This window comes from Macrosteles quadrilineatus, unplaced genomic scaffold, assembly GCF_028750875.1.
Source record: "Macrosteles quadrilineatus isolate MER2022 unplaced genomic scaffold, UCM_ALF_1.0 Scaffold_6__1_contigs__length_79288215, whole genome shotgun sequence".
Taxonomy (NCBI): domain Eukaryota; kingdom Metazoa; phylum Arthropoda; class Insecta; order Hemiptera; family Cicadellidae; genus Macrosteles; species Macrosteles quadrilineatus.
In genome coordinates this window covers 54,043,235-54,066,431 of record NW_026542599.1, presented here as the reverse complement: position 1 = coordinate 54,066,431, position 23,197 = coordinate 54,043,235, and the positions used below count along the sequence as shown (strand labels likewise).

Below are 23,197 nucleotides of genomic sequence, written 5' to 3'. Positions count from 1 at the left end.
CCTGTTTAAAGCGGTTTTAACTTTCGGCACGGTTTTGACGCACAGATGTAAACCAAATATTTGGTTGTAATTTATAACTTGGTTAACCTTAAAACTATGTTATCATAAAAGGTGGCAAAATAAAGCCAGCAAGGGAGTATGCTCGATTTAGATGTCAAAATATACCACAGCAACGATTTTAAAATTAAAAGTATATATCTTACCTTTCAAATGCTTTGCAGGTGGGCAGTCACAATTTATGTCCCAAGTGTCGGCCAACCTAAACAAAAGTTACATGTATAAAACAAATTCTTTTATGATAATTGAGCTTGTTATACTACAATTTTGGAGTTTAGTACATTTTAAAATCTTTTTAGCGAATTTCCCATATAGGGAATAAGCTATTACCGTAGTACTCATGGTAAGACCTGGACGCGGGACGGATTTTTTTTTTCATTTTGAGGTCCCTAGAGGCCAAAAACACCATTCGTTCAAATTCATATATATATATATATTTATATATTTATATATATAAATATGAAAAATAGAAAAATAGGGCTACTATATATAAATAAAGATTAAACATTAATAAACTTAGTACCCAAGTAAAATTATTTATATAAATATTTGAATAAATAATTTTACTTGGGTACTAAGTTTATTAATGTTTAATCTTTATTTATACAGGGTGTTTTTTTAAAAACTTGCATCTTTATTTATGTAAAAACCGCAATAGATAGAAATATGCGGTTTGCGGGATTCATCTATTGACGTAGGGGGCCCAATTGTTTTGAATTCAACGTTACATTCACATTCCCCCCCTTTCCCCCCCTGCCCCCAACTTAATTTTTTTTAATTGCAAGGTACCCCTTGTGACATATCAAATGAAAGATCATAAAATAAGAAAATGTTTGATGAAAAAAAATTAAAAATCGGTTCATAAATTTGCGAGATATTTCCACCCCCCTCCCCGGAACTTAATTTTTTTTTATAGCAAGGTACCCCTTGTGACATATCAAATGAAAGAGCATGAAAAAAGAAAACTTTTGGTGAAAAAGATTTTTAAATCGGCTCATGAATCTGTGAGATAATCCCCCCCCCCTTTTCTCCTACCCATAACATGTTTTTTAATAGCAAGGTCCCCGCCCTTGTGACATATCAAATGAAAAATAAATTTCACCAAACATTTTCTTTTTTCATGCTCTTTCATTTGATATGTCACAAGGGGTACCTTGCTATTAAAAAAAAATTAAGTTCCGGGGAGGGGGGGGGGTGGAAATATCTCGCAAATTTATGAACCGATTTTTAATTTTTTTTCATCAAACATTTTCTTTTTTTATGCTCTTTCATTTGATATGTCACAAGGGGTACCTTGCTATTTAAAAAAAATAAGTTGGGGACAGGGGGGAAAGGGGGGGAATGTGAATGTAATGTTGAATTCAAAACGATTGGGCCCCCTACGTCAATAGATGATACCCGCAAACTGCATATTTCTATATATTGCGGTTTTTACATAAATAAAGATGCAAGTTTTTAAAAAAACACCCTGTATATATATATATGTGTCCGTTAGCACGATAACTCGAGCAAAAATGATCCGATTTTGATGAAATTTGGTACAAACGTGTAAACCTACGTTTATTCGAACGAGTTCGCGATCCAGCATGATCGGACCATGGGAACGGGGGTTTTATGGGGTAAAAATAGGGTTTTCCCATTTTTGACTCAAAAAACATAACATTTTGCAATTTCTTTCTAAACCATTTTGTAGAGCTTAAAAAAACAAATAATTTAGTATATTGAAGCGTTCTTATGCGCCTAATGGTTACGGAGAAAAAACCAAAAAATTGTAAATTTAAAATTCCCATGTTATTCTTATGGAGAATAAGCAAACTGTTGTAGTTTGCTTGTTTATGAACATATTTTGATCAAATTTGGAAAATGTTTTTATTTCTTACTAACTATTAACATTTTACAAAAAAACAGTTTTACCCTCCCTGATGCAGCAAACCTAAGTACTTTTTAAACTAATTCTATTTAAATCGGGAATAAATGTTATATTTTTAAGTAGACATTTCAGTGTAAATCCAATCAGTCAAATGGAAATTCGCTTAGTCTGCAGGTTTGCTGCGGCGGGGGTATTAACGAAGACTACGGAATAGAAAATCTATCAAATCAAATGACGTGACATACCCCGATTGTATATTTGATCATATTCATTATAATGAGTTCAATAAATAGTATACTCCTTCTACAAATGATGTACTTCAACGCCAATGTAGGCCAAACTCGTATTATTATTTTAACTGTGCATCAAACATCTCATAACCAAAACAAAAATTGTGCTAGGAATTTCAAAAAATTGAAAATTTAAAATGCCTATGTTTTACTTATGGGGAATATAGTAAAATGTTGTAGTTTGCTTGTTTATGGATATATTTTGATCAAACGTGACAAATTCATTTATTTTATACTAAGTAATTAATATTTTACTACAAAACAAACTTTATTAGCCTCCCTGTAGCAGCAAACCTAGTTACTCGTTAAACCTAATGTTATTTAATACCTTTTAAAATCAATTCAGGCAAATGGAAATTCGCTTAGTCTGCAGGTTTGCTGATGCGGGGGTATTCAATCTACATTTAATTCTGTTGAAAGAGTGCGTTTAGTTTACTAATCAACAAATTATTAAGAAAAATTCTGTTTTTACTAAAGTTATCTAAATATATTTAACTTACAATTTTCAGAGCTGCTGCGTGAAAGATTATTCGATTCTTAGTTTAAATATAACAACAATTTGTTTTACATTTAAGCTTTGTTCCTACATGCCACTAGTATTATAATGCTTTACATTGACAAGAAAATTCAACCAATCAGTAAATATAACTGATTTCCATCCTATGAATATTCAAAACCAATCATACGCTTGGAAAACTGCACCGATGATGGGGAAAACACTTATTAACAGAGCAGAAATTGGGACACAGGGTGTTTTAAGTTAAAACTGCGACTAATTGGATAGACTAGTTTACCAAAATAGTCAAATCAAACGGACGATAAACAAGTTATTGAAGTTGGCATGTTTTAATAATCTCAGGAACGCACACATTTGTCATATTTCAAATAATAACTCTATATTTGGTCAAAGTAAAGCTTACCAAGATTACACATTCCCTTTAATCCTACCAAAATGAAGCGAACAAACAGTAAATACATGAGTTGTGACGTTTACAAAACAGGACCACCTTTGGTCAAACCAGTGATCGTCCGATCATGTGAAAGCTCTTGATTACACAACTAACAACATTTATTCCAGTGATTTATCGTGACTTATCTGGTCCATTCGCAGACGAAATAAAATCCGAGGCCTTGACAGCTGTTGCCTAAGAGGTGATCTTGAGGCGGGTTTATTACAAGGCGTGCCCGAAAACACGAGCCTAAAGTTGGAATGCGAGAGCCTGCATACATTCATGTCTGTGATTAATCATTCGGTCAATAGAATGTTCGATATAGTAATCGTGTGACTATGAAATTTTATTTTAGATCGCATTAAAGAATTGTGAGTTGGAATATTCACTTTGTCACGCCGTGTTTAAACGTTTAATGCCACATATTATGTGTAACCATTTTTTTACCCCTTTTTTGCAAATTTTTGCAAGTCTTTTGTCAGCAAATTTTCTCAAACCGTGTTTTCTCACATCGCAAACGCAAAGATCGGGCATAACTGCAATAAGCATTTTATACTTATTTGCCAACCCCGTACAAAGGTCGGGTACTCCGCTAGTATTTTTATAATTTTAAGTTCTAATTTTTTATTTGCTTATGTAATTCTATTGCTTGCTTTGCAATTTCATAAGCCCGATAAAATATTAATTTCCCATGGTTTACTTTATGAGTGCTTTAATAAATATATTTTTTCTCTACAAGACCATATCACAAAACTTTTTTCGATGGATTTTGGAATAAATTTAGTTAACAGCCATTGCTTACATTTAATGACTCTTAAAGAGACATTAGTAAAATAATTTAAATAAATTTGACAGTGGTTTAATTAATAACGCAAAGATAATAATTGCAGTAAATCCTAGGAACATTGAAACCAGATGAATAAGTACATTTTGTATTTTAAAAATATCCAGAATATTTTATCATAGAAATTCACATTTCAGTTAGAAGATTTTACTTAGCTGAACACAACGGCGAAAACCCGACTCCAATAGCATGTTTCGTTCCGAAGTTACAATTTTTAAAAGTCAATGACATTAAAATCAATGATCAATGATTAAAATCAATGACATTCCATAGTAGAGATAAATTTAAATACCCGAGAAAAAATATCACGAATGAATGGCGAATGAATGGCGATAAGGGACCTTTAAACCCGATAAGATAACTGACACCTCATTCATTTATCTCTTTAAATGTTTAAAAATCTACCTCAATTATTGTTGTTATTTTATCATTATTGGCAATGCTGTCATTTTTGACTCGGTTGTCCGTATGAGGTCGGGTTTGCGGCATTGTATTTTACTAACAAAGATCTTTAATTTGACGTGCATATCGATTTATGCTTTAAGCATGATGATTTTCTTTTGACCTAGAGGGTCGTCCCCCTAAGGAGGTAGCATATAAGTGATTTTTTTTTTTTTTTTAATAGTGTTTTATGATCAGTGACTTTGTTCTACGTTTTGTAGCTTTGTCTTTTTTCGAAATATTTAGCTATCTTGGGACTTTTGAAGCGTTAAAAGTGTTCGAAAAATATGCATTTTCCCTTTAGTAACTCGGTAACTGTTCACTTTAACAAGACTACGGAGATGATCATATTGTTTGTAGTTTATTTTAAAAATGGTGTAACTTTTTACAATTGAACTATATTAAACTGGTTGGAGTCAAAAGGTTTCATTTTGGATGTTGACGCTATCTTGGCAAATTGAACCGTACCATTCTAAGATTTTTAGGAAAACACTGCAATCACTAAAGGATTTACTTTTAACAGTCTATCTATTCACCCTCCCCGTTTCTCCAGTTATTTCATTTAATCTGAACTTATAAATGTTATTTGCTGACTCGTTATGTTCAATGTTGTATATCGAATTAAATCGCCTTAAATACTCTTAATTGATTTATTTTAGACTTTGAATTAATTGTAATTTTACGTTAATTATTTTCCTTGCTGATATAACTACTGTAGTTCTATCAATTGTGTTAATTTGAACTTCAAAAAACCCCAATATATTTTTTTAGATTTTTCATTGAACTTGTTTTACCGAAATCCGATTTTTCCTTGGGTAGAGGATTTTACAAAACAATTAAGTTAATTGTGTAGTCCCAAAAGCCTCTAATACGTAGGTGTTAGCAAAATTCTTTCGTTGGATTTTATGATGAATTTTACAAACAGTTATCGTCAAAAGTTGAAAGTTGTTCTGGAGGTTTGTATGGTTTTATATATTTACGAATTGTAGAGAAGTATTTAATTCACCAAGCAATCCTTTCTTTTCTTCATTTTGCAAAAAAAAATTACATCCACTAATAACAAGACCAAAAACAGTTCCGTGCAATTCACTAAGTGAATTTAAGACGTGGGAGTGTTTGGCGGGAGAGTGATGATATTTGGCGGGAAGCGGGGGCGACACCCACGTAGTTAAACAGCTGACCAATGTTTAATATATTACGATGTATTATCACATACAGTACTATGTTATTATAATCATTTGAAGACATATGTTTCAGTTTAAAATCATCAACGATTATGTTTCATAAAAATTTTCTATAAAATCAGTTTGAACAGTTATTTTTTTCAATGTTAAAACGATTAGTTGTTTTCTGTTATACAATATAAAGCTTGTAGCAGTGTTAAGGGACCAAAATAAGGGTTGCATACATGTTATTTAGTAATCCGTACAAATATTACAAAGTTAAGTATTAAAGATAGGCAGACATATTGACATAACCAAACCTGGTTCTCTGATTAAAAGAATACTTTAATCTAGTTTAGGAATCAAGCTAGTCAGGTTGTTAACATTGAATCGTTAACTATATAACTCACAAGGTTTCATTCATACAGTAATATGACTATACCTGTCTCCAGTTGAACTTACAGATGTTTCTGATAGATTAATCTCTTAGATATGCATACAAAACATAAAATAAAATGTGTACAACCACGTTGACGACGCCTTGAGGTAAAACATACTATTTAATTAATTAGTTTATTATAATATCAAGCAAAAGATCATGAAAATGTTGAATGTATATTGTATATAATGAAATAAAAAAACAACCTATTAAATCTGGAAGTAACGTTGTATCCACCATCTTGCCATTATAAACATTCTTAATGTCTACAGTTATCCCTCGGATTTGAAAAGTTGGAAAAATTTGTTCCAGCCTACTGATCGTAAATACCAGTTATGTAAATGGAATGGAGGCAATGCTGCGTCCTGAGTCAACACATAACTTTCACTGTAACAAGTTTGAAACATCCATTCTCTTACAAGAATTAACAACTTTACCTCTCAAGTTTACCAGTTTTGCGTTATTCAATGTTTGAAACTATTGCTACGTGAGTTCTTTGTAAATTTATTTGTAAATGAGAATGTATACCTAGATTAAACATACATAAAACACAAAACATAAAACCTACAATAAAGCTGTGCGAATGTGAATGAATAATTTTTAGCAGATGTTTCAATATGTAGGATCGGGGGTTATTTAAGAACTAGTTATGAATATTAAAATTTAGTTTTCTCTTTGTGATTTTCAAGTATAATTTTTATGACTCTTTTTTTTAACTTAAAATATAAAAAAGAGAGTATGTAGATATTACATAAACAAACTCAATTTATATTTCACACATTTTCTTCTAAGAAATTCGTGATATATTTCACTTTTCCTAGATATTTTAGGTATCAATATCAACGATCACTCCTAATATAGTTTTCAAAAAATAAAGTTTTTTGTGTTGTCGTATACTGTTTAATTTCATCTCGAATTTTTGCAGATCTTATTACTGTAAGTGTATCCTAACTTGGAATCTTAATCATGTCTTAAATGTTTTGCTGTGCATAAATAATATCAATACATCCATGTATTTGCAAAATTTCGTTAAAACTTTCAATACAGTTTATGGTTGGTCTGAACACTAAACAGAAATATTACCTTGTAAAACATATGCCGGCTCGGATCGTGAGGGACAACTCTATAAATATATACATCGATTGCTTCATCACACGCCATACTGTGGCATGTAACCTAGTGAGGGTAAATTATAGAACGACTTTTAAAATACTCATCCTATATTATTTTGCTTCAGTCTTAAAACTATTTCTTCCAACTTGTCTTAGAATTTTTTTAAATATTTAACTTTTCAGTTTCTTCTAATTCCTAATGTACGATGTTTTATACTATAAGATAAAAATAGACCGAACCTTAGTTTTGAACAACGATGTAAAGAACTGAGTTGTTTATATCGATAACAAACTGGACCCAGGCCCTCTTTTTCATTGGACCATTGGACCTTCCAAAACGTGAAAAATTCACGATGGTTAAGATACACAAATAGATTACAATTAAATAACTTTAAAGAGATCTGCCTAAAAAAATAACTAGGGTATTTTAAGATGGATAAGTCTATGTTTTACTGTTTCAAGATCAACCTTAAAGTGCATTCCCCCCCTCCCCCAAGTAGGTTCGTAAATTTGGCGATCCATACACGCTTACACATCGAATATATTACAATATAACATCTTAGAACAATAAATACCCAATTTGAAATCACGTCCAACCCATCGCTTACTCAACTACCAATAATGTTATAATTTAATAAAACAGCGTGTTATAATACTTATTAGGATTTTACATTAACAATTTCTCCCACGTAGTGTAAGGTTAACGATCGATAAATCTTGGAATCAGATACAAACGTGTTTACTCCGGGTCGAGTCACTGTGATCACAGCAAGAGAAACAATTCTATAAATAACAGCCATTGATTGGCTCTTAACACGCCAACTGCATGGGTGGACATGGAGTGGTGAATGAGAGAAAAACACACTCTAGTATGACATCATTAGTGTGACGGGGGCTGGTCAGTTGTCAGGTGATTACAGCACGGGCTTCTGTCCTAGAGTTTTGGGTTCAAATCCATCTAATGACGTTTAGCTGAGATACTAGGGTGGTTCAGAACCCACATTAAGTTGCAAGTCCACTTATATAAACAAATCTACAGAGACTGTCAGATGTGCAAAGCTTTACATAATTTAATTGAAAAAAAAAAATAAATGTATACAATAGTATTGAGGAGAAGCGGTTCAAACTCATTTGGTTACGGTTAAATAACCCTTAAACAACGAGTCGAATATTTGATTTGCAATAAAATATTGTTATTCTTAAGGGTTTATAGAAAGAAATTACATACAGGATGTTCTAGATATTTTGTTATGTTTGTAAAATATTTAAGTAAAAAATAATTGCACTGTTATTTATTTACACATTCATACACCCAATTTTACATTTATACCCAAAATTGGTGCTTTGATTCATAATCTCTAATTCATGTGTGATTCAGCAAGATTTTTTTACTAAAAATTTATATAGTGTAAAAATAAAAATACTACGAAAATATCCATTATATTGCCTATTTTCTACTCTTATCATTTACCTGACCTATTAACCATTTAGTGGCGATAAAATGCTAAATTCCAATTTTTTTTTAATAATCTAATGAGGAAAAACTTTAGATATCCTACCTTAATTCCATTATTTTATCAATTAATTTATTTCAAAGTCATCTATTGTTCAACAAATGCACTAACGAATTTATTATATGCCAAAACATATATGTACATATAGTACAATGTAGTTTGCACTTAAAATCATATCAAATTATCATTTCATATTCAAAACTGTGTTTTTGAAAACAAAATATCAAGAATTAGCTGTCATAGACTGTATACTCTCTTATAGATTTATCAACTTTTTAGTAGATTTCATGTGAGAGTAAATATGTTTTTATTTATTGTTGCTCCTTTGTCAAGCTTCTAACCTATTATCACATAGTAGAACGTAGGCCTGTAAAGCAAAGCTAAGGTAAATTTATAGTAAACTAAAAAAAATAAAAACTATATAATCGACAACAAATTAAAAGAATACGGACAAAATCAGTGCACAAACTGAACATCAAACACAATATTTTAAAACTGGGGGATAAGTCTTAATTTCAGAAAAAAAAAACAATTACTATTCAACATAGACTTCAGTATATTGTTATGAAATCGTTAGTAAATTTGTCAGTCAGTTTGATATTGGACAAACAACTCCGCAAGCTATAAATAGACAGCTCATCTAGAGCAAACCCAAACTTCGGCTCAGATTAGAACTGAGAACTAACTAGTTTTGATTTGACTACTAACTAAGTTTAGTTATTTGTTATTGTTTTATTATGCCTACTATATAAACATAACTGTTTAGTCAGAAAGTAAAGTAATTAATTAGTTCAACCACAAGTCATTGGAGATTTTCATTGGTGAATAAAGTACTGATATAACTGTATAACAATTGAATAATAAAGATGTAAAAACGAATTTAGTCAGTTGTATTTTTGTTATTAATACTCTCATGTCAATATATTTGTGTATCGTGTATATTGTTCTCTATACTTGCCAAGGTATGAATGTCGTTGAACATTTACTCCCGTTTAAACAGAGTTGTATGAACTTAGTATACGCAGTGTACTATTAAGTTACATATATATGAAAGCAATGGCAGATTGTTATTATTCTTAGGGAAACCTTGGTCATTTTGTATGATACCAACAGATTTTCTCCTCTTTTAATGTAGATTTTTTTGCTCAACAAATATTTAGCAAGAAAAATAACCTACAAATGAGTTTGTGTATTAAAATATATATAATAAGTACACTTCTAACAAAACGAAGTAACAATTTATGCAAACTTTATTATATTTTACATAATTACAGCTGTTCAACCCTGCTCCAATTTCTGCCCTATAAGTGTTTCCCATCATCGATGCAATTTTCCAAGCGTATGATTGGCTTTAAATATTCATGGCATGGAAAATCGGTTCTATTTACTGTTTGATTTTTAGATATAATTAATAGCATTAGTTTCAAAGATCCATATTTAGAGTGTTATAATAATTAATTGTCACAACTATTTTACTGTAAGCGTTTTAAGCCTCTAATATATCAGAATAACGAATTTCCTTGATCATTGGGTGTTATTATTTCAATCTAAGCGTTTCGACAAGTACAGCATCGTCGGGAACGAGCAGTCATGGTTATAAAGATTAGACAATTATAATGTTAACAGCCAAGCTGTAACAACAATACAAGAGCCTCTTGAATAAAACATTCTCTTTCAGACTTAAGAGGCCAATTGTTTTATGAACATCGTTTTCTTTCCCTTAACAGAGGCTACTTTAAAAATGTTGAGAGCACAGTCAGATTTGGTTTCTCTTCTTCCCTGGGTAAGTTATTAAATATTATTGTTATGTCATTATAATATTGTGTTGGGAACAATAACAATAAGCTGTAAATATAAATATTTTGAGAATATATAAAACCGATATTATTATTTTAACATAAAAATTATGATTGGAGATTAATAATAGCATTTACAGACCTTATATGTAATTTGATCGTAATGTACAGACTAAATATGTCTATGTTCACTCCAATCCGTAAATGAAACACGTAATTGGAGTTTATTTTATTTATTTATTTTTTTTTAAGTTTCTTCCATTTGTTTTGATTTTCTGTTTATGTGTCGTTATTTCGTCATAGCAACCCATAAGGCCCATGTTAATTCTTTTAAATTTTGAATTCATTTTTTGTGCTTATGGTCAGCCTATCTTAATTTATAAAGGGCTTCTGCACATCTACAAGTAAACATCTTTCTAACGGTATGCAAAGATTTTACCTGCGATGCACTCGAGCTGAGAAAAAATGTGTTAAAGAAACATGCTTGCCTATTAGCATAGCTCAAATTGAGATATTTATTTTTTAACGAACTTAAAATTTCGTACAAAAGGTTTTCTTTAAGAATTCGTACATTTAAATTCTGCACAAGTGTGACAGAAAGGGTAGATAATATAACGAGTACAATTGAACTTAAGCCCAGCTTGGGACCAACAACAGGGGGAATACACGATTCTGTATAACCTCCACCTAAAATATATAATATTATCTAGCAATATCTAGCAAAAAAGTAAATGTAATAAATAAAAAAATTGGACCAACAATGTTAAAATACGATCTTAAATCAACATCATAAAATATGTAAATGATCCAGCTGATTGGAATTATTGTTCTTCCACTTCCCATAGCGCTCTTCTTAGTTGGATTAAAGTGACTGAGTGTAACTCTACAGATAATAAAACACCATAGAATAGTTGAACCGACGATCGAAGTTAGAAACTTATATATTGACAAAACCTGGCTTTCCAAGTGGAGAGACGATGCCAAGTTGAAATATTGTTAAGGGGTTGAGAAGGAAAAAGTTGAATAAAGTGGAACAAGATAACATAAAATAAACAGGGTTGGAAATCGAGAGCAGTTAAAGGATGTTTCTATTACCCGTTTACTGTGTCCTTCGCGTAATGTGTTTGCCTTGTTCTCTTCCATCATACGAAGATCACTTTGATGTATGAGGTGATCTCGTTAAAATATAGAAAATACAGTTTCCACCCCTGTACAGTAAAAGTACCGGTAATATCTATTTGTTGACTCGTCTGCAACGGGGTTTATAAGTGTAATTTAAATTTCTAGGTACAATGAGTTTTACAATAATTTGTGTAAATCAAAAACTACTGGAAATCCGATGAGAAACTCAATAAATTTGATTTTTCCCACAGTCACCTGACAAAGTGGGCTTTTGGTTAAAGCACATATTATAGCCCAAAGTCAGTATGCCTAACTGCTGCATCTACTTACTTTTGCCGCGCACTCTTTTCCCGCACACCAGTATTCCAACCAAACAACACAAAACAGCGTGCTTTTATTAGGCACGTACATTAACTATATATTCCTATATGTACGTATAATATATTGACGGCACGTAATACGTGTACGCTTGAAAAAAGTTGGCAACACTTAAAGATATTACGACTACGATCAGCTGGTGCAGCGTTTCCCATTTCGTTCAATGTTTGGATTTAAACCAACCTAACAACATTTTGTACTGTGTTTGAAAGACAAAACTGTTTATATTATTTATAGTAACTGTAGGAAAGATATAATGTGCCTTTGCTGCTTTTGTTACTCAAATAACTATTTCTTAATTGTTACACTACTAACGTTGTCAAATCATGGGGTTGGCCCCTTGTAAAATGATTGCAAGAGGCGTGATGTTAAACCAAATTTATAACCCTTTGATCTAAGAAATATAGCCGAATTAAGATCAGACAGATGCTGCAGATTTTCTTAAAATATTTCTTCCGTTAGAATTTGTAGTACTTGGAATCCATATTGTGCCTTTTTCGCTTACGTAAAAACGCGTATGTATTTTGATAAATATTATGCCACCAGAACCACGTATACAAGTTATTTAGTAAAACTTCCACAGACATTTTACAAATGTCTAAAGCTATTTTAGAGAACTCCGATATTATGAATCCAAGTTCAATATGAAACTACCATGTAAAAGGCTCCAAATCACTGAATCATACAGTTCTTCACGTTTGAAAGACCCCTCTCTAGATAAAAGGAATATATAATTGGCACGATTAATTGTAATAGCACTTGAGTTAGCAAAAACGAAGCGGTGTTTTCGCATGTTCCATTTCAACCAATGTTTCCACTACGTTTTAAAGTTAAACGAGTTATATGGCTAACTCAGAGTTTATATTTGAGTTTGCAATTCGCCAACATTTGGTCCATATTTCCTCGTGGTCTGTTCATTAACTCTAGCCTGAGGTAACTTTGGCTAGTAACCACTGTGGGTTTGTGTGGCTGTTACTTCATTTCCTTTTTCATATATTTTGCTACTACATCATCAACTACCGGTACACTTATTTTAAACCTTTTGCTGAAATTTACACGCACAAATAATTAGTTTTCAACACTACTTGGTATAAAATCCGTTTCTTTCAAAACAAACCCTGATTGTTTTAATTGTTTTAAAATAGTTTAAAATATATAGAACGTAAATGTGAAATAGAATATAATGAAAATTAATCGTTTTATGGTTTGCTTAGCGAATGTGCATTAGATTTACCACATTGTAAGTAATTAAAATATCTATATTCAATATATATTATAATTTATAAAGTTACTTTTAATGTCGATAGACCATAACTGCCTTATTTCTTTCCCAGTTAAATAACACTAGATTCAACGAGTGCTTAGGGTTGCTGTTACGGGGAAGGTAGCAAGTGTTCTTGACTAAATGTTAGTAGCATATGATAAAATAAATGCATTTGCAAAATTTGATCAACATATATACATAAACAAGTGAACTACAAGTTTTTATTTTCTCCATAAAAAACATAAGAATTTTAAAAATACACTTTTTTAATTTTCTCTGTAATCGTTAGACATACAACAACGATTCAATACAGTATACTAAATGATTTCTTTTTTCAAGCTCTACAAAAGGGTTTGGAAAGAAATAGCAAAATTTTAAGTTTTTAGGGTCAAAACTGGGAAAACCCAATTTTTACCCTATAAAACCCCCATAAATCCCCGTTACCGTAGTCCGATCATGCTGCTTCGCAAACTCATTGAAGTTTATCCCCCCCTACGCCTCCAAGCCAAATTTCATCACAATCTAACCAAAATTACTTGAGTTATCGTGTTCACGGACACAAATATTTATACCTATATAAATGTATAAACATTAAAAAAAAATTAACGAAAAGTGTGTTTGGCCTCTAGGGACATCAAAATGAAAAAGTATTTCGGTCCCGAGTCAGTACCGTGCCGCCTGTGGTAATAGGTACTTCCCTATAGGGAATTTCGCTAAGATAAACAAGGAAGCTGCCTAATTACAAGACAGAAACGTTTCTTAAATTCTTTCTCTGATGAACTTTAATAATGGTACATCTGGGCCTATAAAGAAATAAGTTTAATCTTTGTCCATAGCACCAATATGTATAGTAATCACGATGTTTTGAAATCTAATACACATTTTTATTCACGATTGACTTTGGGAACTGCAAGTAGACAATGAATCCTGTTGTGAAATCTCAAGAACTTGGGCTTTTACTTTGCGAACAAGAACAAGCCTGAACTTTACGAAGCTACTGTAGCTGTTACTTAATTACGAAGAGACTTGGTTTTAGATCATTCGATTTATTGAATAATTTATATAACACCAATATTGGAATGAATATGAATAAAATCTGTTTGATTCAATGCATTGTTTGTGTTGCTAGTTTAGTTTTTTTGCATATTAATGTTTCGATTAGACAGGTCATTGTTGAGAAGATTTAAACTGCTTACAAGTGCTGTCAATATAAATACCCTAGTTTAAGTACACCTGTACTCAGCCATAATAAAGTAGTTTTGTTATTTTTAATGTTTTGTAAAACTGACAGCGTTGATTAAATATCCGATTGTTATTTACTTACAAACCTTTTTTGCTATGGTTTATATATATTGGGGTTGTCAATTAAAGGATAATTAATTATTACTTATATTTTTAATACTCCACAAGTTTTGCGACGTTTCGGTAGTTTGTATCTGATACCCTTTTCAGGTAAAACAATTTAAACATTAAATATTTGGAACATTTGAATATAAGCAGTAAAAAGGGTGAACAGTGTAAAGTTTAAAAAATCCATACTATCTAGTAAACGTGGTCACAACTGCACAGTCATAACATTTTAGCTATAATTGTGTTAACTACTGTATCGACAATTATGTTCGCTTGGAAATTCAAAATGTTGAAATTGTGTTTCCAGTAGGACTATGTAAAAAGATCTTTTTGTATAAGGAGAAAAATCTATGTAAGTAAACATTGTCAACATTGAATCATCTTTATCTAATACGTTAAGGTTATGTATGTTACAAATGCAATGTTACGACTATATACAGTTGGATCTTTTACTAGTCTAAATTTATTGGGGCTTTAATTGAAGGTTACAAAATATAAATTTAATTTTTAATTCATTGTCAGACAAAGAAGAAACCTGTCTGGCAAATTTAATCTCGAGGACTGAAACTTGTTGGCATGAAAGGGAATGTTTTATTCAAACCAACTTTCGTCCTATTGTTTTTCTTCGTACTTTGACTTTTCTCGTCAAATCCTTTTAACCAAATCTCTATCTTAAAGTTATAATTAGCGGGATGCCTTTTCAGGAGGGATAACCTTTTATGATCTTCCCAATGAAATGTTATATTCATTAGGAGTTACGTAACTTAAACTTGTAAAAAAAATATTTTTACTGATTTATTTGTTGAAAATATTTCAATCATTTTCCCTTCTGGATTTCTATTATTCCAAAATCATCATTTAAAACCCTGTAGTTCTTGCAAGTGACTGGCTACTGAGGTGTTCGCCATACTAACTCTGGTTTTGAAAGTAGAGGTTTATTTTCAATTCAAATACCAGGTTATTGTATGTACTTTTCCCAGTCAAAAATTACGCAACCTCTAGATATAACTACAATCAACTACGTTGCCACCAACCTTACAAACCAAAATCTCATATATTCAATCTATTATAGATAAACTATAGCTGATGACGGTGATACCAACTTCACAAACCGAACAGTGTTACTTCCAGATAAAACTATAGCTACCAACTGTACAATCCGAAAGCTAATTTTTTCAAAATTAAACTCTACCCCTATACTAGTGTCGCCTCCAGATACAAATATGGCTCAACGAGTAACTTTGTCTATCTACTGGGATGATATTAGAACGGATAAACTGGCAGGTATATCTGGCACAGCCTCTACAATCCTAGAGGTTGTTTCGGTGCCATTTTTTCTCATTCACATCCATAACACACCACATTACAGCTGTGGACTAATTTACAACTAGGATGTCTTGTGTCGTTACTGTTGAGTTATAAATAAATGTGTCTACTTTATCTAGTACAGTTGTGTTGAACCGTTGATAATCTCATTACAGTTTTATTATCCCTATGGATCAGCTGACGGTGAAGATAATTTCAACTTTATTTCCATCCATTTCATGTAAAGGGCGTTTTTTGTAAACTATTTTCACTTTCTCCCCTATACATAGGATGGAGATAGTATTGTTTCCGTCAAATTGTTAAGTTTGAGTTTTGAGGAGAAATATCCGTTTTGGGTCCCTCTGAACCCAAAAAAGTGGTTTTTGAAGTGGTGTCTGTGAGTGTGTGACCATTTGTATGTGGGTACTAATAAATTGTATTTCCATGCATATTTTTTTTAAATTTTGATTGTTTATGGTGAACTTTTCATAAAAAAGCAATTAAATAACAGTAAAATACAATTTACATAAACTGCTCGAACCATTTTGTTTTAATATGTGTGTGTTGTACCATTTTTATCTCTAATCAAACCCCCATTGCTGTTAAAAAGTATAGTTCAAAGGTATTGCAGCTTATGTGATTTTCTCATAAAAAAACATAGGCCATTAACAAAAACATCAGTGCGAATAACTGAACTGATTTCTTGCTTTGTTTTTTTTCAACGGAATTTAAATTTAATTAAAAAAACATCTCAAAAATTAACTTTTATGTAAGCCCCCAGAATGTCCAACAAAATTAAACAAAGTTATTTATACAGAAACAGCCTTCGTATTCGAGGAGAATATTAGAACAACAAAGCGTGTAAATTAATTGGTGAATCATTGCATGTTGAACTATGGAATTGATATCTATGAGGTACTTTAAAAGGACTTCAAACAACAATTGTGTGCTCACTTCACCTTGATTGATTGCGGTAATCGATTGATTGGTTAATTGTCCTCTTCAGTTAACAGCCAATACAACTCGGGCGCTAGGGGAAGTTGTTGTTCACGAGGACAAACTCAATACAATTTACAACGTACAATTGACAATAATAAATATAATTACTTCATAATGGATATTACGATTGGTCGGTAGTTGAAAACTGAAACTTAATAAAAAAAGTACTGGTTTAAAAGAAAAGTTGTATAATCTTATATACTAAAAGACTTTGGCAAAACTTATGGCAGCTAGCCTGGCCATACTACTGGACCAAATTCCTCGCAGTTGGTACCAAATGAATGATATTTTCCTGTACATGTGCAGAATCCCTTCATAAATTAAAATAGGCTCAAAAATAATCACTAAAAATGGATTTGAAAATAAAAAAAAAATTAACATGGGTCTTATAGGTTGCCATGCTGGTAACGAAATAACAACAAAATATAAACAGAAAATCAAAACAAATTGAAGAAATTCCAATCACATGTTTTATTTACAGTGTGGGGTGAAAATAAAGAAGTTTGCACAAAACATACTTTTGGTCGAGTTTTCAACCCCGGGGCGAGCTCTTGTTTTGAATGAAAAAAGTTTTGATCTATGTTGGGTTCGATAGTATAATTTACTATCGATGCTGATGTGCTGAATTAGGTACCGTCTGCTACAGTAAATATTTTACTCAAGGAGGATGTAGTAGATGAGATCTCCCATAAGATACCACTTCATCTGAGGTAGTTAATTTTTGACGCCATTACACAGATATTTTTGTGCACACATGAAGTTTATTCGATTTTATTTAGCGATATTGGCTCAAAAAGCACTAAGTTTTGTCGTTTAAATCTTAGAGCTGAAAGAAGATATGAAGTTGTATGCATGCTTACAACTAGGAGTCTTCATTTGATTGTTCAAATAATAATAAAAGGATACGAAAAGGACAGTAAAGATGCTCTAGGAAGGCCGCTGACAGCTGTTCCGTTGTTCAGTCATACAAATGATGTAATACAGTCAGGCCGAGTCTATTAGGGCGCAGTGTTTAAGTAGAGTTTGTTTGTACAATGTTTAACATCTAGCGCTGAGGGCCCTGTATGAACAGCTCTTCAATACAACGCCTGTTTGTTTGTTTGCTTACAGTACTCAGTACTTAATTCTACCTTGATTTTGCAGTTTTTAATTAAATTAGGGTTACGTAGTGCTTAATAGTGGGTACGTGGATTTACAGAGATATGTGTAGTACTACTTTGAACCACTTAGTACCATCACATTACTTAAAGTTTTTGTTGGTTGCAGGATTTGAACCTAAGCCCTCAAGACGAAAGTATAGTGTTCCATCACTTGGTGGATGGATATGGAATAGATTTGCTACTTTGCCGTTCCTGAGCTATTTTATACATTGTATGAACAACACTTTATAATATAACCAAATAATTAATTTGATCTGTTGGCTAACAGTGCCACATATTTGCTGCAATAACAACAAATAGAAAATGTGCTGAAGGTATATCCAACAACAGGCGATCATCTTCAATCAATTTGAATTCCCTACGGATATCTATGCAGTATATATGGGCACATGCTTTTATTAAATACTTTAATACTTTTCAATGAAATGGCGACCATACAAAGTAGGTATTTTAAGCCAAGTATAAATGAAGATGAGTGTAGGATGAGTGGCACGATCTTGTAGTCTTGTTAGTGACTAAGGCCAACATATCCCTTGGACACAGCTGTTAATTAATATCCCATGGCACGATATGGGACGATCATATGGGAGACGACGTACAGCGTTTGGAATTTATTTACGTATCAAATCAATAGACGGATAGATGTGGGATGAAAATGCAAAAAGCCCGATTGGTTTCAAACATACCTGTAGCTTTGGAGAAAAAGATCGAAATTACAGAAATTGATTTTTAAATACAAGCCCCAGCCTCCCGAACTAACTCCATTTATTTGTTATTTCGTCAACTCAATGAGAAATATATACATAGAATTTAAACACAATGTCCATGTCCAAGAAAGGTTACTATCAACAGCTATTTTGAAGGCGAGACACTGACTGACACAAATTACTTTATCTCGGGTTATACAACATGTAATATGGCTTATAACAACTAACGCGCAGGTTATCAACAGCCTTATCATCATTGTTGTAACAATTCGCCTTGCTTGCTCTGTGAGCGCAACCATTTTTGACATGTAGATGCACAACAGCAATTGTTTAGCTAATTTAAAATATTTTCAACCATGGTTGATGTATATTTTGTCTTTAGGTTATTGTGTTCCTTGTTAAATAAAGTGTCTGCTTTGTTTTCTTTTACTCGTATTGTAGACTAGTTTTAAAAACAATTACGACAAATTAATATGTTGGCATAATGTGGTAACGTGTTTTTATAGTCCAGAATTTATTTCTAGCATAAGTTGTATAGTCTGATAACGCTCTTATAGTCTGTTGTTTACCCTATAATATAAACTTTAAATTATACCTCATTTAAAAAGGTACAGCCAAATTTATTTGTAAGCGCAAAGTTTGTTTGTAATTTCGACCTATGGTGGTATGACTGTTTGTACTCTTGGCTCAAGAAAAGTAAAAATACCGTTATAGGCTCCCTGTTAATGTTTGTATAATCTAAAAATTGATGAAATATTTGTAATTTAAAGTAAAATTAATATAATTTAGAATTATTATATATATTTGTACATTTAAAAGCAGCGTATTTTTGGCTGAATGGATAAGTTATACACATAGTATATCGTATATTTATGAACCTAATTGTATAATCTTTACTCATATTACATAAAGTTCATAAAGAACAAAACAAATCAGACCGTATTTATTCAATGTAGATAAACCAGTGTTCAATTTATCACGGTTTTATTTTAATCAAAGGAAAGGTCAATGCCCTTAGTATATTTCGATAAAAGTCTATAAAGCGTATATGTAGATGATTTCGATTATTTCACAGAGAGCTTTGGGAATACAGTATATCTACTATAGACGTTATTTAAATCGCAAAGAGATTGGAACTCCAACTAAAATTGTTTTTGTCATACATTCGTCGTTCAATCATATTTGAGATACTTTATTTACGTTGTCCAATAATTATTATGTACACAATTTATTTGGGTGCGTTTGAAAATAATGGCATGCCCTTAAAGTTATCTTACCAAAAAACAATTTGACTCGTTAAAAACCGTTAAGAAAGTTTTTTAGTTTCAAGATAAAAAGCAAAACTCTACCACAAAGAACATACTTGATAGAAACCCCGAAGACAGAAGATGAACAGGGTAGCTAAGGATGGAGGGATCAAGTGCAAAAAGATATTCGAAGATTGGGAAGGAGTGAAAATGAAGCTCAAGAAAGAGACACCTGGAGGCATTATGTGGGCGAGGCCAAATACCTCTTAAGGTACAGTTAATACTGTTCTATGAAATGGCGACCATACAAAGTAGGTATTTTAAGCCAAGTATGAATGGAGATGAGTGTAGGATGAGTGGTGCGATCCTGTAGTCTTGTTAGTGACTAAGGCTGACATATCCCTTAGACACAGCTGTTAATTAATAGCCCATACAGCTAATGGCAACTAAGGGACCTACAGTTTATAGTGGAATCCGAACCACATTTTTGCCTTGGTAATTACGAATTGGTCTAATTATCAGGATAGTACTGCGGATGTTCGTAGTACTGGTACCAGTGGCCACTCCAGTAAATTAGTAAATAACTTTTAAAAAGGTGACCGAAGAACTTATCACCTAACACCGACTATCGTTGAATTTAGATACTACAAGTAAATGTCAACACAACATTTACCGAACAATTTACATCCTGTTTCATTGGTTACACTAGAGTTAAGTCGAATAAATAGTTCTCTCCTGTTTTGGAGTGATTTTTACGTGTTCCGTATTCGTAGACCAATTAACGGGATTGAAACCAAACCGTCCTTTAGGTCGTAATAGTTTCAAACGCCATAGAACAAAAATAAATCCATCTAAAGCATTTTTACATAACTGTACGATTTTTGTTGTTGTTGTTTGTGTGTTGTGCACATAATTGTTCATCCAAATCTTCAACCGATATGAGGGTCATTGATGGCAGTGTGTTTCATACTTTATCCAAGCCACATTATATTGGTAGGTTACGGTCAACTTTGTTCTATGAGATGAAGAATTCTGAGATAAGCTTTTTGCTCAACTCAGAATATTAATTATACTCTCGTTTATGAGAATGACGTCAAAGTTGTAAAATAAACATCTGACGAAGCATAGGAAACGTTCAAACACATGACTTCCCGATACACATGTTCCACCAATACTGCGATCAGGCACAGTTCGATTCCGACCAGTGATCTCTAGTTCATGAGAACAGCTGGTGGCTGGTCTGCATAAGTAGCTTGGTGAGTGGTGTCCTTAGAAACTAGGGCATTGAGTAGCCTCGTCTCTCTCTCTCTCTCTCTCTCCCTCCCCCCTCTCTCTCTCTCACACACACAGTGATTATGTTAATTTCCAAACTAATTAATCCATAATTAAAACACACTCAGTGGGCGACCCACACACACACACACACGTTGAACCAACAGGTTTTACCTTTTTCCAAATCGATGCTCCAATGAGGGAGGGGTCCCACCCACCCACCCTCCCCCCTACAACCCAACAGGTGTTTGGTCGGGAGATAAGTCCACGAGAGTTGGTTTATCATACCAAGCTTGGTTAACTAGTTACACAATAATTTTAGGAATTTTTTGGTAGTGAAAACACAAAAATGTTATTAAATTCTAAAATATTGATAAGATAACATTTTATATCATATTTGTCAATATTTTTCAACGTCTAGCAATCAGTACAAATAATCGGGTTATTTTTAAATTCAATAACAGATTCTGATGTGGTTATGGAGAATATCTTTGACATTTCTGCTACTAGACATTATTTAGAAAGAAGATTTATCCTGCTAGCATACACGAGGGTTTAGCTTCCCTCAGTTGCGGGGGATATCAACACATCAAGAGATGGACAGAACTACCTACAGCTCCTAAAATCTAAAATTATAACTAACAAAATCTTTAAATTTGTATAATCATAGTAAAAAGTGAAAACTAGAAGTGAGAAACTTTTCAATGTATAATTCCAAATTTAATATTCTTAATTATTATCTTACAAAACATTACAGTGTTCAAACTGCTAACTTGAGTCATTTACTCGAATTTGCCAGTGGAACATGGTATTAAAAAGACGCACTGTGTAATTCAGGAAGTGTTAATTGTAAAAGAGCCTTTTTAGTTTTGTTGTTTTCCCCAAACAATTTATCAATTGTGCAAACTTTTCATCGATTTTTACTTAATTTTTCGTCTACTGTATTTATGAAAAGTTAACGACGATATCGACGAACAGCCATTTTTAAATGTTATGAGTTAACAAAATTAATTAAACATTCTAGTTGTTGGTAGTTAAGATATTCTGCATAAAATTAGTTCTAATAGTTAAAGAAATATTGTAAAAAAAACTACGACTATAATTTATGAAGTGGTACGGTAGAAAAATTTACCAAAATTTATTGATAAACCTAGCAGCTTGTAAAAAAATTAATTAACATTGGTTCCTTTCAATTACTATTTTACCGATTGTTTGTTATTTGTTGATAACTTCTTGATTACATTTCTTAAAAAGGAAGTTTTTAAAGTCATAAAAATATGTATTTACCTGCATTCTAAAACTTACATTAATTAAATACTAAAAATACATAAAAACATACTTTTTTCAAGAAAAATATTTATGACCCTCTCTACTTATCAAAATAATGCTTAAGTCACAACAGCTGTATTAAAAAACCATAACTATGAAATGTTTACTTGAATTATTATTAAAAATACTGTTGAAGTCACTAAAACTACAACTTACCGGTGGATGAATAAAAAGCAAATCCCAAATCACAGAATTCACAATACTTTCAACGCGATGTCGCGGCTCGCGGCAAAACACAGACTGAGCGATCCAAGGTAAGTAAGCAGCTGGCAGCAACAGGGGAAAACAGCTGATAGTGTTATCAGAGAACTCTGTTGACAAAGGGGAGAACTATATGAGCTGACCGCCATTGCAGTAACATTGTTGTAAACAACTTGATAACAGGTAATGAGTCAACAGGTCGATATGGGTTAATGTTAAAGATATGTTTAGTTTAATGAGACAATATTGGACATTGGTGCACAAACCGGGAGACACAGTGACTGAGAAAAAAACTCAAATACTAAGGGTTATAAACAAGTTTGAAACAACACAGTCAACATTGATTCGTAATTTCTAAAATCGTAATTCATTTTAGTTCTATTCAGT

At 32.2% G+C, this 23,197-nt stretch overlaps 1 protein-coding gene across 2 annotated transcripts in view; it reads right to left on the bottom strand.

The window, feature by feature from the left end:
* The window catches only part of LOC128996443 (high affinity cAMP-specific and IBMX-insensitive 3',5'-cyclic phosphodiesterase 8), a 178,580-nt gene extending 155,758 nt beyond the window's left edge, over positions 1–22,822 (bottom strand). For both annotated transcript variants that reach the window (XM_054421774.1, XM_054421775.1), the window contains exons 1-2: positions 22,766–22,822; positions 204–259 (exon numbers count right to left, since the gene is read on the bottom strand). The gene's annotated coding sequence lies outside the window, so the exon portion shown is untranslated. The remainder of the gene's footprint in view (positions 1–203; positions 260–22,765) is intronic.
* Between the last annotated feature and the right edge of the window lie 375 nt (positions 22,823–23,197).